The sequence below is a fragment of the Colobus angolensis genome, unplaced genomic scaffold, assembly GCF_000951035.1.
Source record: "Colobus angolensis palliatus isolate OR3802 unplaced genomic scaffold, Cang.pa_1.0 Scaffold26, whole genome shotgun sequence".
NCBI classification, from domain to species: Eukaryota; Metazoa; Chordata; class Mammalia; order Primates; family Cercopithecidae; genus Colobus; species Colobus angolensis.
The window spans coordinates 6,496,963-6,511,963 of record NW_012115821.1 but is presented as its reverse complement, the minus strand read 5'-3'; the positions used below and the strand labels follow the sequence as shown (position 1 = coordinate 6,511,963).

The following is a 15,001-nucleotide window of genomic DNA, read 5'->3' as shown; positions in this document are numbered from 1 at the left end:
AAGACTAGGGTTCTGGCAGAGCCCCTGTTGCTTCCTTAGATGGTCCCTGGAGACTTGTTCCTTACCCTCCTTAAGCTTCTCCCTTTAACTGAAGCAACTGAATCTGGGTCTGAAGCAGCCACACCTTGGTCCAAAGGAATCATCCCATTGCATCCCACACGTATCAAGGGTGGCAAGGAGGGGCAGGGCAAGGAGGTCATTTGCCCCAGGTCCTCTATTCATGAAGGGCCTCCAATTTAGAATTCTGTTGTTCTCTTCAAATAAAGTTATGTCTACAGTACAAAGACACAGTAGAAGGAATAAAAGATATTTAAACCTGAGGACAATTGCCAGACTATACCATCTTTGGCATATTTGAGTTAATGTATTATACATATGGCAATTAGTGAACAGCACAATGATACTACATTGCTGAGTATATTTAAAAGCATTAATTAAGTTGTAACCATTAAAACCAAGTCCTAAGATTTGTTGTAGCACCGGTTTTCAGTTTTTAAATATTTCTGGAGGTTCAAAACCAGAAGTGATCTCTCAACACTTAAGAGGTCAAGGTCTTAAGGAGCAAGTCCCACCCACAGGACTACATTATCTTGGGATTGGGCCTGGGAGTTTAGGATGCTTAATGTGTCTATTGTTCCCCTAATACATAGATTACTTTTTAAAGAAAAAGTAGGCTTAGATATGTTAAGTCCCATGCCTAGATCACACAGGTACATGTTTCCTGATTCTTCCTGGGAAAGAGGTCCCATGCCCTTTAATTTTTTTTTTTTTTAATTTTTTGGCCTCTTCTTTAGTATTTATTTCACTTTTTGTGTCACACTGATTCACTGGTCTCAAGACCTAGCTCAGTACCCCTCCTTGTACATCATATAGTCCTGGCCTCATCCTATCACAGAGTTCATCAAATTCTATTGTAAATGCCTCTCGTCTTCCCACTACACTGGAAACTCCCTGAGAGCAGGAAATTTACCCAGTTTACCTCTAAATGCTGACCACCCAACATGGGGTCACCTACTCACAGTTGTTTTCAATATACATTTGGTCAATGGGCAGAGAAGTAGATCAAGGGAGAATGACTGAATGAACAGATGCATCAATTGATTGACAGAAAAAAAAAACAAGAGTCAATATCCCGTAAGATCCAATTCTAATACTATCTCCATCCTGTAATAAGCTGAACTAAGAATGGAGAGAACTTGTAACCAGATTGGATTAGGTTTCTGATGATCAAGTATTCATGGATATTACCCGCAATAAGTAAGGCACCATCTCACCACATTTAGAAAGCATGGTTGAGCCATTTGCCTCCAAGATGAACGGCAGTTTGATTCTCCCTATTTTTGAGGTTTTATATCTAGCTGAGTATCTGCTACTGAAACATGGCCTCTGCATAAGGCCATGCAGTCATTCACCAAGGGCACTATTCACACAGATTAGAAACGGAATAGTTCCCCCCAGAGTTGTGTACTGTGGTGGCTTTGATGGGATCTAAGACTAGGATATAATTATACTACAGAAGAGAGAATTAAAAAGTGACACCCCTTCCCCAAGAAAAAGAATGTTTAATTACTTATTCTTTTTCCTATTTTTTTGTTTTTATATTTTTTAGAAGTTTAAATAATAGGCAATATAAGCCACTGATTTAGAATGAAACTTCTAGAATGGCACAGCACAGCTCTACCTTAGTTGTGGTATCTATAGCAAGTTGTTTAACTTTCCATGCTTCAGTTTCCTTGAATACGGAGAATAAAAGCACCTATATCATAGGATCACTGTGAGGGTTAAATGAGTTATAACACTATTACAGAATAAAATCTAGGCCGAGCGCAGTGGCTCATGCCTGTAATCCCAGCACTTTGGGAGGCCGAGGTGGGCAGATCATGAGGTCAGGAGATCGAGACCATCCTGGTTAACACAGTGAAACCTTGTCTCTAACAAAAAATACAAAAAATTAGCCAGGCATAGTGGCGGGCGCCTATAGTCCCACCTACTTGGGAGGCTGAAGCAGGAGAATGGTGTGAACCTGGGAGGCGGAGCTTGCAGTGGGCCGAGATCGCGCCACTGCACTCCAGCCTGAGCGACAGAGCGCGACTCCGTCTCAAAAAAAAAAAAAAAAGAATAAAATCTAGCAAATCTAGCACAGGGCAAGTATTCAATATATGTTAATGATAATAATAATTATTAACATAATTTTATGCTCACCTAGAATCCAACTAGCAGATACTCAGGATCCATTTAAAATCATTTTTCCTAACTTACTGTCTTGATATATTCACGTATGTGTATATGTAACTATATAGATGTACTAATAATGACCATTGTTTCTTTCCTCAGACTATGCATATATATTTGTATATTATACTGTGCATACATATATAGTATATATGTATAGTATATATACTATAGTATATTGTATACAATATGCTATATAATATACAGTATTCTATACGTATATACTATATGTATATATAATATATACGTACACTATATACTGTATACATATGCTATATATACTATACATATACTATATAGAGTATACCATATACAGTATACAGTCAGGTTGGTTACTAGAACCCCCACTAATAACCACTATTGTTTCCTCAGACTATATATGTGTATATGTACTATGTATTTATATACTATGTATGCATATATAATGCATATATAGTATGTATATTATATACTATATATAGCATATACATGTATATAGTGCATATATACTGTATACATAGTATAGTGTATATATAGTATAGTACATGCATGTATATACAGTATATAGTATATATACAGTATCCTATCTATGCTATATATACATATATGGTATATGTGTGTATACACATGTGTATATGGTACATATACAGCATAAACAGTATACTATATATATACTGTATACACAGTATACATACATATATGCTATATATGTATAGACAGTATACACAGTATATGTATATGCCGTATATACGTATATAGTATATACAGTACATATACATATATAGTATGTACAGTATACACTGTGTACTGTATGTACATATATAGTATATATGTATACTGTGCATAGTATATACATAGTATATATGTATACTGTGCATATATACATAGTATACTGTTTATACTGCTTATATATAGTATATGCAGTACACATATAGTATGTACAGTATACACAGTATACTGTATATACATATATAGTATATGTATGGATACTGTATATATACTATATATACACACATATGTATACACACATATATACTATATATGTATATACAGCAGATAGAATACTATATATAACTATATACAGTATATACACATATATGACACTATACAGTACACTATATATGTGTATATACAGTATAGTATATGTTTATATATGTGTATATACTATATATACATAGTATATATACACATACATAGTCTGAGGAAAGAAACAGTGGTGGTTATTAGTGGGGGTTCTACTAACCAACCTGACTGAGTGTGCAGTCCTATTTGATAATTGTAAGCCAAGTCACTTAACTTTATTAGCCTCAGTTTCCTCATCAGTGAAGATACTAGCAGTAATTACTTCCTTTATAAGATTTCTACAAGTATTCAATGGGAAACTATAACAAAAACACTTAGCATAAACTTGGTATTCTGTAAGTGCTAGATTCTTGTTTTAATATGTGCACAACATCTTTCAGGCTAGTCACTCTGCACTTTAATGAACATAGTCTATCAAGGTAGTAACAAAATCTCAATTATAGGCTAAAAACACTGATATAAATGAGGGGGAAGAGAGACAAAAACATAACATTCACATATAATCCCCTTTCTCCCAAACTATAATTGGTTGATTTTTTTTTTTTGGTATAGGTTAATTTTCCTTTTATAGAAAATATCAAATTTACAGAACAGTGCAAGAACAAGAATAGTACAAACAATACCATACACACTTTACTCAGACTTGCTGGTTATTAACATACCAGCTTGTCATTTGTTCTCTCTCTCCCTCTTCTCATACATAACATATTTTTAACCATTTTTAATGCTTTGTAGTCATTTGAGCATAAGTTGCATCACACATTTATCAGACTGAAATGTATTTACCCCAAATACATTTGCATATATTTCCTAAAAATAGTGATGCGTTATTGGTTAATTTTAAATGCAGTAGAAAAATGTGTCATTGATCCTTTTAAAAGTCTACTTTATTCATATTGTAGTGAAAATAACACAATTGACATTTTCTTGTTTAAATTTTGGGCAGTTCCTTCCCCAACACAAACTAGGTAGGGGAACCAGAACACAACTGGTGAAATTTCCTTACTTGGACCACAGAAGAAATACACACAATCCACTACAGAAGCCAGAAATTTTACTTATGTTTATTGAACATATTTGATACAAGGAAATTTTTAAAAATATATTATTCCTCATTCTCTTGACTCAAATGATTCTTGGGAAACTAAAACATCCTTTCCTTAAAATAAATAATACACGGTAAGGATACTGTAAAAACTTTCATGTACCTTCATAAATTGTCATGGAAATTGCTTTATAATTGCAACAAATCTTGATGAAAAATGTCAGCTAAAATTATAAAGCAATTAAATAAATTAACATGACTGCCAAATAGATATATTAGTATCTTACACTCAGCCAAAGACTAATCCATATGTTATTAGGAGGATATTCTTTTTTACAATTTAATATGTTAATTTTTAAATACAGTCTTTAAGGTGATGGCAGGCAGAAAAATAAACCAAGAGCTTGGACTCTGGAGGTGGTTAGAACTAGGTTTGAATCTGAGTTCCATCATCATCAAACTGTGCCTCCTTGGAGAGGCCACCACCTAAGCTCTCCAGACCTCAATTGCTGCACTCATACTGCAGAATACAGAATACAGGTCTGATAACACTACGCCCTGCAGGGTTCAGAGAAGGTTAACAGAGACAAAGCTTGTAAATCACTTAGCACACTGCCTGGTGCATACAGTAAGTGCTCAATTAATGACAGACGTTATTATTAAGTGGTGAGGTCTGGTCTAACATGTTTTCATAAGAAGATTATAAATTACCACAACTCTAATTAAATTTAATCTAAAACTCCTTTGGCTTTCACTTTTTCTACATCCCTGAGAACTTCAGAATAAAGAACACTAGCCAAACCATGTTTATTTGAATCTATTAGCAGACACACATAAATGAAGTCCAATGTTACGAGCTTTTACATTTGTAATTTTTTCCCCATTTTTTCTCCAATAGGACTCTATCCACTCAGCAACTATACAATGGCAATTAGGCTTAACAACATATAATAAGAAATACAAAGACACAGAACATTGGGGAATTAGCTGATGCTGGGAAAAGGCAAAAAATGTGCTGTTTCAAGCATGCCTATTATTGGCTAAATCATCCAATTATTAATCTTCACTATATTCTTGCCTGGCATCTAGTGTTGGGTTGTTACTCAACAAATGCTGGAAAGTCAGTTTTTTAAAACTTAGCTTGTTTAAAGAAAAAAAAGAATCTTCGTATAAATAAGGCCTCAAAGCCTAAAGAGAAATTGAAAAGAGTGTTTGGGAAGTCACGTTAGAAAGGGAAGGGAAAGGGGTAAGGAAGAACAATCAATCTTCACAGAGGGCCTATGAAGGGTCAAGCTCATGGCTGGGTGCATCCATACTTCTTGTAAACATCAGTAAAGATAATGAGGAAACTGAGTCACAGGAAGCATGAGTAACCTGCCCAAGCCAACAAAACTGGTAAGTGGTAGAGCCTGCCAGCCTCTCAGGTCCACCACACCTGAAAGCCCATCACATCTGAATGTTCTAGACTCAACAAGACAAGCGCTAATGATACACAGGGGCAGGGCATGAGTCCAAGTGTACTATGCTGAAAGGGGCCTGAAGATGCTGAAGGGCCTTCCAGTGGTTCTCTTTTCCATTACATACACCACTGTGCCAAAGTAAACTAATAGTTCAAATGGCTATAAACTGCAGTGGTTTAAGATAATAACTTTGGGATCTATCAGACTGAAATCAAACTCAGCTCTGTAAGTGTATGTACTTGAGCCTCTCCTAAATCTCATCTCCTTCACTGGAAAATAGATATAATAATAGCTTACACTTCAAAACATTAAGAGGATTAACGGCAATAATGTAAGTAATGTGTTTAACAGAGTTCCTGACACATTGGGCACACTTGATAAACACGACTTGATTTTTTTTAAAAAGTTATTAATTTTTAAATTAGAAAGCATGGTGTCAGATGAGTTACTCAGCCTCTCTACTCCCGCTTTACCTCATATGTAATGACAGTAATAACTACCCCTAGCATCATTGTACAACTAATCAAACAATATTTGTAAAGCACATAGGCTCTCCACTGACAAAGAGTGATGAATGCCAGCTGCCCTGTCTAGTGCAGAATTAAGAATTTCAGAACCGATCTTAAAGCTTTGAAAAAATGGCTCTAGATAAGCTCTAAGGAGAAGGATAGATAAAACACATAAGATGAAAAACAGAAATAAAAAAGAGTCAGGCATGGTGGCATGTGTCTGTAGTTCCAGCTACTCTGGAGGCTGAGGTGGGAGGATCACTTGAGCCCAGGAGTTGGAGGCTGCACTGAGCTATGATCATGCCACTGTACTCCAGCCTGGGAGACAGAGTGAGACTGTGTCTCAAAAAATAAATAAATAAATAAATAAATAAATAAATAAATAAATAAATAAATAAATAAATAAATAAGAAAAAAAAGAAAAAGAAAAAGCAAGAAAGAAAAAGGTAAATAAGGTAGAGTATCAACAGAAGTAACTGACATGGACTAGAATAAACAATGCCTTGTAATAAATGGCACAATCCACCAATCACAATGTCACTTTTATTACTGCCAAAAGCTACAATGGAGAAAATGGCTTTAGATCTTTGTTAACAAGGGGATTGTTAATAAATCACCCCCAAAATTACACTACCAAACCCATTCCCCAGCAAATCTCAAAACCACTGTCTTCCCGGTGAGATCCACCCAAAGAAGATTTCCAGCAAGGATGGACAGTGAATGCACGCTTCCCTAGGGTCAGACAGAGCCCCCAAGAGAACAGGAATCGTCACAGTCAGGAATTTCCAGGTCCCTCTCATAAGCTCACTGACAGGAAAACTCACTTCTCCCCCGGCAAGAGGGAAATATAGATTTCACACTTCAACGCTCCTGAAGGGGTACACTGCAGAAATGTGAAGTGGTTTTCTGCTCTGAGTTGTCACAAATATGGGGGATGCTGCTGGCATTTATGAGGAGGGTTCCAGGGATGCTCCAAGTTCCTCAACGAATAAAACTCCAGAATAACAAAGAAGCTTCCTGCTTCCCTCACCACCTTCCAGTGCTCCATCGGAGAGTCCCATGGATAAAAATGTGTTTGCAGTTATCTGAGCCCATACTCTAGCTCCAAATCACACCTAAACAAAAAGTATTGTTGCCTAATCTCATGATTTTTTCATTTGGCACAAAACTCCTTGCCTGGACTATTACCTTACTTTGTGAAACATAAATCATAGCTCACCTTATACATGGTGAAATAGGAAACTGTGTATAAGCAGTGCAGTGATGCCCTTGACACAGTAACACCCTTGATGTGGGCAATCTAGTGTTTAAAGTGATTTCTATGTACACAGTTTGTGCTAAACATCATGAGGAGTATAAAAACAAATCAAAAGCATAAGAAGTCATTGCTATCCATGAATGTCCTCTGTTGGAACATCCTCTTACACAGGATATTTTGGAAAGAATCACATTTAAAGTCACAAATATATGATGGACAGGGGAACCTCATACCACAGCAAGAAACATTCACTTCTTTGTTCCAATGTTTGTCTTCTTAAAGGAGGCCCAATAGCAAACCAATGCATAGCAAATAAGTTTCAATGGAGAAGGACAGGTGTAAGCAGTCAAGGGGTGAGTCAGTAGGTGGGAGGAGTCCCCGAATCACAGACAAGCCAAGGGCACATGGGAAAATGCAGTCATGATGGGTAGAAGAGAATGGGAGAAAAACAGTAGAAAGCTGATCAAGATAAATGTTTTACATTATAAGCAACAAACATCTGTGGTTAAATAGAAAAGGGTAAGAGTTCAGATCCTTAAGAGTTTGTGTACTTTAGATGAACTTAAAGTTAGAGATGACATGATAGAGAGACAGAAAGGGAAAGTGAGAGATATCATGACAGAGAATCTGGTACACAGTAGGTGTCCAAAAGCTGGGGAGCTATTGCTATTGTTAGTAGTCATAGTTTTGCCACAGGCTAGGCTTTGCAAAGGCTAAAGCAATCCTTTTAGACAGCCCTTAGTTTACATAGAGGACAACAGCAGAGAAATAGCAATAGAGACAAAGTTTCCAGTGACCTTTATCTCTTTATCTAATCAGCCCTTTGATGCCTGCAGAACTCTCTAGTTCATGAGTTATGACCGGAAGCATTCTACCAGTGTCCAACACAACCTGAACACAGGTATGCACATTCCAGGAGACAAACTGTTTTCCAGCATCCAGTTCTTTATCCTGGACGCTTGCTGACAAATAGGTCTAGTTTATGTCATCAGCTCTAATTGTCAAAGATCACAGGAAAAGGGGTTGATTTTAGGCAAGCCGTACTGGAAACAACTATGCTCAAGAGAAAACTGTAAGTTCAAATAGAACTAATGGTAATTTGTGGCCCCATTTAAAATAATAGACAATGTTAGCAGATGCTAAAATGCCTGTTTGAATATAGCTATCGTATAAAGACCAGTATCACCTATGTTTACCACATCAAATTTAAATTGCCTTGTAGATCAAACACACTAATCCCTCTGTGAAGTCCTTTAAGTCAATGATCAATACCTCTTAGACTGGTTAAACAGTCTCAGTATTGGGAAGAACCTTGATGAACAAAGCGTTAAGCTGCAGAACAAAACTGACTTATCCTTTCCTCTTTTAGGCAACCTTTGCTTGAAAAGAAAGATGACAGTTGAGCCTAGAAAAGTGAGGAGGAATGGGAGGGGCATTGTTCAGCATTCCAGAGAACCGGCATTACTGGATGAGTCGTATCTCGTTTTGACAGCAACAGTATAGTCAATGACAAGCCCTGTCAGGTAATGCATTTATCTTCATGGGAAAAGCGGCCATTCCAAAGCAAGAATCTCAGATGTTGTCACATCAGCTAGGATAAGAAGTCATAAAACAGGAAGGCTATCATTGCAGGAGGTACGGTGATATCTAGACTACAATTAGGAGGAGCTGTGAACGGGCACTCCAGCTCCAAGCTCATGGGCGCTCTGACATTTTTCTTGTGTGTCTCGATTACCAGCCACGTAATTAGTGAAATCCTTATCAGTCATCTATGACTCAAGACTCTGACCTTCTTTTTATGCTGAAAGCCTTAGGGTCAAAGCAATTCTGCTGTTTTTCTCAAATGCTAAGTAAGAAAAAAAAAAATAAAAGAAGAAAAAGAAAGAACATCTTTTTCCATTTCTTCATTTGTTCATTCGTTCGACAAATATTTATCCTACAGTCCAGGCACCAACCTAGGAGTGGCCTGGTCACTCAGTTAGATATGCTGCCTGACTCCTGAAAGTCGGAATCTAATCAGAACAGGCAGGCATGCAGCAGGCATTACAATCAGGCACAAAAAAGGCATGAAGGAAGTCACAGAGTGCGGCTTGGGGAGTGGGGAGGAGGTCAACAGGCCCAATCTGTGGAAGCAACGGAGGACTTCGTGGAGGAAGTGGCGTCTGGCTAAAACTTAAAAAGAAGACTGTGAACTGGTCAGATAGATAGGCGGCGGAATAGGAAAAAATAATATGTACCCATTTATAAGAAGACACAAAGTGTGTTTGGAACATGAAGTTTGTAGGGTTGAAGCACAGATTGGGAGGGGCTGGGAATGTGAACAAAACTAGAGGGGGAGAAAGACAGATATATTAGCTAGATGGTTCTGAGGAATGAGAGAAGTAGGCATGTTTACAAGCATTGCAAACCCATTTATTACGGTTTTCTATAGGTACACAAAGAAAAGATCTAATGGAAAATAAGCTAAACCTAGATATGCTAAGAAAATCATGTAATGATTTTTTTGAATCTAAATCATTAATTAAAATTATATTGTACATACCAGTGAATTACTTGAACATCAGAGAGAATATACTTATTTTTAAGGTTTTATGCCTGCCATTGCTCCCAACCCCAAGACAGAAAATGTCATTATTTTAAATAACTAGAGCTCTAAATTCAGCCATTAGAAATATTTTTTCCTTTTACTCTCAATAGTCTGTATATTACTCTAATCAGGCTATTACTGATAACACCCAACTTGGGAGTTACAGAGAACTGGTTTAACCCTGACCATGCTACTTGCTGTGTGACCTTAAGCAAACTAGTAACCTCTCTGAACCTGTTTCCTTTAATAAAACTCACCTTATAGGATTGCTATGTGTATCTGATAAGACAATGGTTGAGTCAGTACTACTATTTCCATTTTACTGAAGAGTCAGCGAGATTCAGAGAGGTTATGTGACTTGTACCAGGCCACACAGCCAGCAGAGCAGCCCTCAGACTTCACGCAGGTCCCTGAACTCATTCTGCCACTGCATCTGTTTTCTGTTGGGGTTTTTCTAGGGGTATTTTCAATGGCAAATATAATTAAATTTCAACTAACATACCCTTTCTTCTTACTGTAGAAATAATAAAAGTTCTTGAATAAAGGGAAAATAAAAGGGGAGTCGAGAATAATAATAACTGTAACAAAAATAGCACTGGATGAACACTTTAAAAATGGGTAAACTGTATGGTATGTGAATTATATCTCAACAACACTGTTACAAATTTTGAAAAGTAAAATAGCAGCAGATGAGAAATGAGTAATACGGCATTTCAAATGGTACAATTTTGAGAAAGTTCAATTTTGTTGCTTCATCTTTTGGCCAGTAAAACAGGGGTGCTATTATCTGCATTTCCTTTGCCAGAGAATTAAGATAAACTGAGCCCTAAGTGGTAAAGTGTGCTATGATGCACATACAGCTCCAATACATTATGGCAACACTAAAAATAACCTGAGAATGAAGGAGCTTTATTTCTTCACTGCCAATGGCCCATGAGCCTCCTAAAATGTACAGGGAAAGAAGTCTACCCCCACCGCAAGCACGTGTTCATGAGGTCATCTCTTCTCAAAATACTGAAGTCACTGAAATGTCAGTGGCAGGAAGTTCTGGAACATACAGATTACACGAGCCCATTTCCCTGCAGCACAGTTACATCATCATCAAGAGAATCCATTCCCCAAATCCACGGCTTCCTAATCCATTAGCACAACAGGCTGGTGGAGAGCTTGGCTTTCCCAGTCACATGGGCCAAAGAATCAAAATAAACACAAATGTGGCCAGGGGAACACAAGTCGAAAGAATCCCAGGTCAGCCCCAGTCTACTCATGTTCAAAGGCACACACGCTCCACCAGACTCCAAAACAGACCTCTTCTGAATTTCCTTCCCATTTTATGAAGGAAGTGTAAAATGAATTGTTACCTGTTTTCTCTTTTAGTAGGAACACCATTTCTGCTTTCCAAATTCCTGATTTACTGGTTTCACAGCCATAAAACATCAATACCAAGGGTTTTATGCAAGCAAAAACAAACATGATTTTTCCACTGCTTTTAAAAGACAGAGGTCGTTTTTGCCCCAATTCCTACAGAGTGGTAAGCTTAAAATCAAGCCATTTAGCTCACAGTCAGGTCCAATAAATCAGTGGAAAAAATAAACGGGAGAGCATGCCAAAATGTAACCATGGTAACACCACAGATGCATCAAGAAATGGTGCGCTCATTTGCTTCATCCCCATTTCTTAAATTGGAATCTAAGTAGGGGAAAAATTACACAGAGAACAATCATGATTCTGCAATTACTGATTTCTGCAAAATTGTATTCAATCTGCTGTGCTGTAACTTCGGAGGCAGCTACGAAAACAGCCCTAGATGACATAAGAGTTAAAAAGACCAGATCTGCCACTTACTGTCCCTCCCTGTGACTTTGTTTCTTCATCTGTAAAACGGGTGTTCAAGACTCCCAACTTCAAAGGGTTACTACAGGAGGAATGCCTGACAGTGCAGAAGAGACAGGGTAATGATGAACTCAGGCGACTCGAAGCCCTGATTACCTTTGGCTTTCATTTTATTGGTTTCCTCATTGTCTCAGTTTCTTGATTTATAAAAACAGAATGATAATCCCTGCCCTATCTATGTGATTAGCATTAGGAATTAATTATTATTCAGCCAAAATATAATACACTGTTATGAGGGTATTACCAGGATTACAGTTTACAACTTCAAAGCTAAAAGACTAAAAGAACTGAGGACCACAAGTTCACATTAACACATCATCACACTCCTGTCCGTCAAATGCTTAGCCACTCCATGGACAGAGGCAATCTTGGGGCCCTGTCCCAAGTTACTTGTAGCAAACTTCTTTTCCTCTCAGAGCTTCTGTTTTATTTATGAGTAAAATGGAGAGCCAGGGGCTATTCTAGAATCTGATCTATGGAAGTTATCATCTAGAACTACAGTCTAAGTCTTTTCAAATCTACAGAATGCCTTAGATTAGTTCTGCTTGTTCTTTCACAGTAGTATCAGAAAACATTAGCACTCTAGCATATCATTTGCAAGGCTTTTTTTTTTTTTTTAAAGAAAACCATTTATAGCAAACAAAACATAGAAATAAACAGGGTACCTTGAACATTAAATTATCCTCCTTTCTTTTGTTGGTTTAAAAAATGATATTTCTAGAAAAATAAATTCTAAACTTTGAAGGACTGGGTAATAGGAGAAAGAAAAATTCTAAGAAATAAAACCAGAATTATTCTTTCCTCATATGTTAAAAGAAATTAAACAACCAGGAACACAGTGTGGCACAGCACAGTGAAACTTCACTACAATAGAGCTGCCAATTTATCCACCCATACACAGACAGACAGACAGACAGGCTGCCTTTCTTTACAAAGACACTCTGCTTTTAGCGTTCCTGTGTTCTGTGTCTTGTTTTTTCAGATTTGGTGTAATCTAATGGTTTGGGGATTTGGGATTTTTTTTATCTGTGGAAATCATTTCTTCAAACAAAATTATATAAAATCCTGACTTACGAATCTGATGAAGTTGACCAAAAGGAGAACCCTGGGAAGGAAGAAAGAGCCCACTGGGGTATTCCCTTCACTGGGGGTCTCCACAAAGGTCAGTCTGAAGGCCGCTGGCCCGGTCTACTCCATTAATAAGAGCAATGGTTAACATTTATGGAGGCTTACAGCACACCATTATCTTACAAAAAGCCTTCTGTGCCTGATCTCATTGACTCCTCATAGCAGTTCCATGAAGCTGGTATTACTGACATGTCCTTTCCATTAATGTGAAAAGTGGGCCTTACAAAGGGTAGATAATTTGCCCCACATTACAGAGAAATGACTGAAACCCAGGCACACCACGACACTGTATTATTCAATTATGCTCATCAATTATAAATCAATTATGATTTACTTGAGTTAAGGAGTCACTCAGTAGGCAAGCCACTAGGTGTTCCACAATCAGTTGTTGAGATCTCCTTTCTCCCCTGGACCTTTCACACACACACACGCACCCAGCAGTGAGATGCCAAAGTCTGGCTACTTACAAGGCACAGCATGGCGGTAAAGGTTATCCCTTATGGTCTGCTGGAGCTCATGATCAGGAGACCCCTTCTGGAACCGCTGATTGAGAAAATGTCGCAGATCCTTGTTCAGCCTTCCTCCTGCAGGAAATACATAAAATAGACATACCACATCAACAACAGGGCCTCCTAGAAAAGGAGTAGCCAAGAACTGAGTGCAAGAAAGCCACAGGATGCAATTCTAGCCTGCCACCCCTAGTCATTAGGAGGATGTACTTTAGATTCTCCTCTGCAAGGGTAAAGTCAAGCAAGAATGTCATAAAATAAAACAGCACTGGCAATGCATTAATTTGGAGCTCCTATCTCACATCATACTGGAAGGCCAAAATATCAAAACGTTTAACATAGGCTATTACATTTAAATATGTGCCATCAACACTTGTAGACCCTATTACTAGAAGTGTAAATTACTGAAACCTTAAAGAAGACAATCCAGCAATAACTATCAAATTATAAAATGTTCTTTGACCAGGGATTTGATTGGTAGGAATTTACTCTACAGGTATACTTGTAATCTCCTCAAATTTCCATGAGCATTTACTACAGTTTTTTAACTTTTTTTAATTTTTATTTTTTGAAATGGAGTCTCACTCTGTCACCTAGGCTGGAGTGCAGTGTGCGATCTCAGCTCACGGGAACCTCTGCTTCCCAGATTCAAGCAATTCTCCTGCCTCAGCCTCCCGAGTAGCTGGGGTTACAGGCACCCACCACCACACCCAGCTAATTTTTGTATTATTAGTAGAGACAGGGCTTCCCCATGTAGAACAGGCTGGTCTCAAACTCCCGGCCTCAAGTGATCTGCCCGCCTCAGCCTCCCAAAGTGTTGGGATGACAGGTGTGAGTCACTGCACCTGGCCCTAATATAGCTTCTTTTTTATGACAGTAAATAAATAAAAACAAAAACCTGGTAACAACCAAAAGGGAGCAATTAAAGCACAATTCATCCATATAACAACTACTTTGCATAAGCTACATTTTCATGGGTTGATATTGGGAGAAAATGTGTGGAACTGTGCATAATGTCTGATTCCTTTTCTGTAAAAATGAATTTGGAAAAGGAGAGACTGGGTATTAATAGGAAGAATCATAAGAAAGTTTTAAAAGCAATTTCATTTAGGACAAAGGACTTGAGCTGGGGATAAATACGTAGACTTCACTCTTCATCATACAGACAGACAGACAGACATGGACATAGACACAGACATCTCCCTACCCTGTGTTGCTTTCAAACACTAAATGTATGTTGCTTTGTTGTTGTTGTTGTTAAAGCATAGTTACCTAGGTGAGTCTGTGTTTATTTCTTCACAATTGTCTACACTTAACA

The 15,001-nt window shown here is 37.7% G+C and overlaps 1 protein-coding gene across 1 annotated transcript in view; it reads right to left on the bottom strand.

Moving 5' to 3' along the window:
* MAGI1 (membrane associated guanylate kinase, WW and PDZ domain containing 1) overlaps positions 1-13,753 on the bottom strand; it is a 275,228-nt gene extending 261,475 nt beyond the window's left edge. Inside the window, exon 1 of the mRNA XM_011947180.1 lies at positions 13,642-13,753. The gene's annotated coding sequence lies outside the window, so the exon portion shown is untranslated. The remainder of the gene's footprint in view (positions 1-13,641) is intronic.
* Between the last annotated feature and the right edge of the window lie 1,248 nt (positions 13,754-15,001).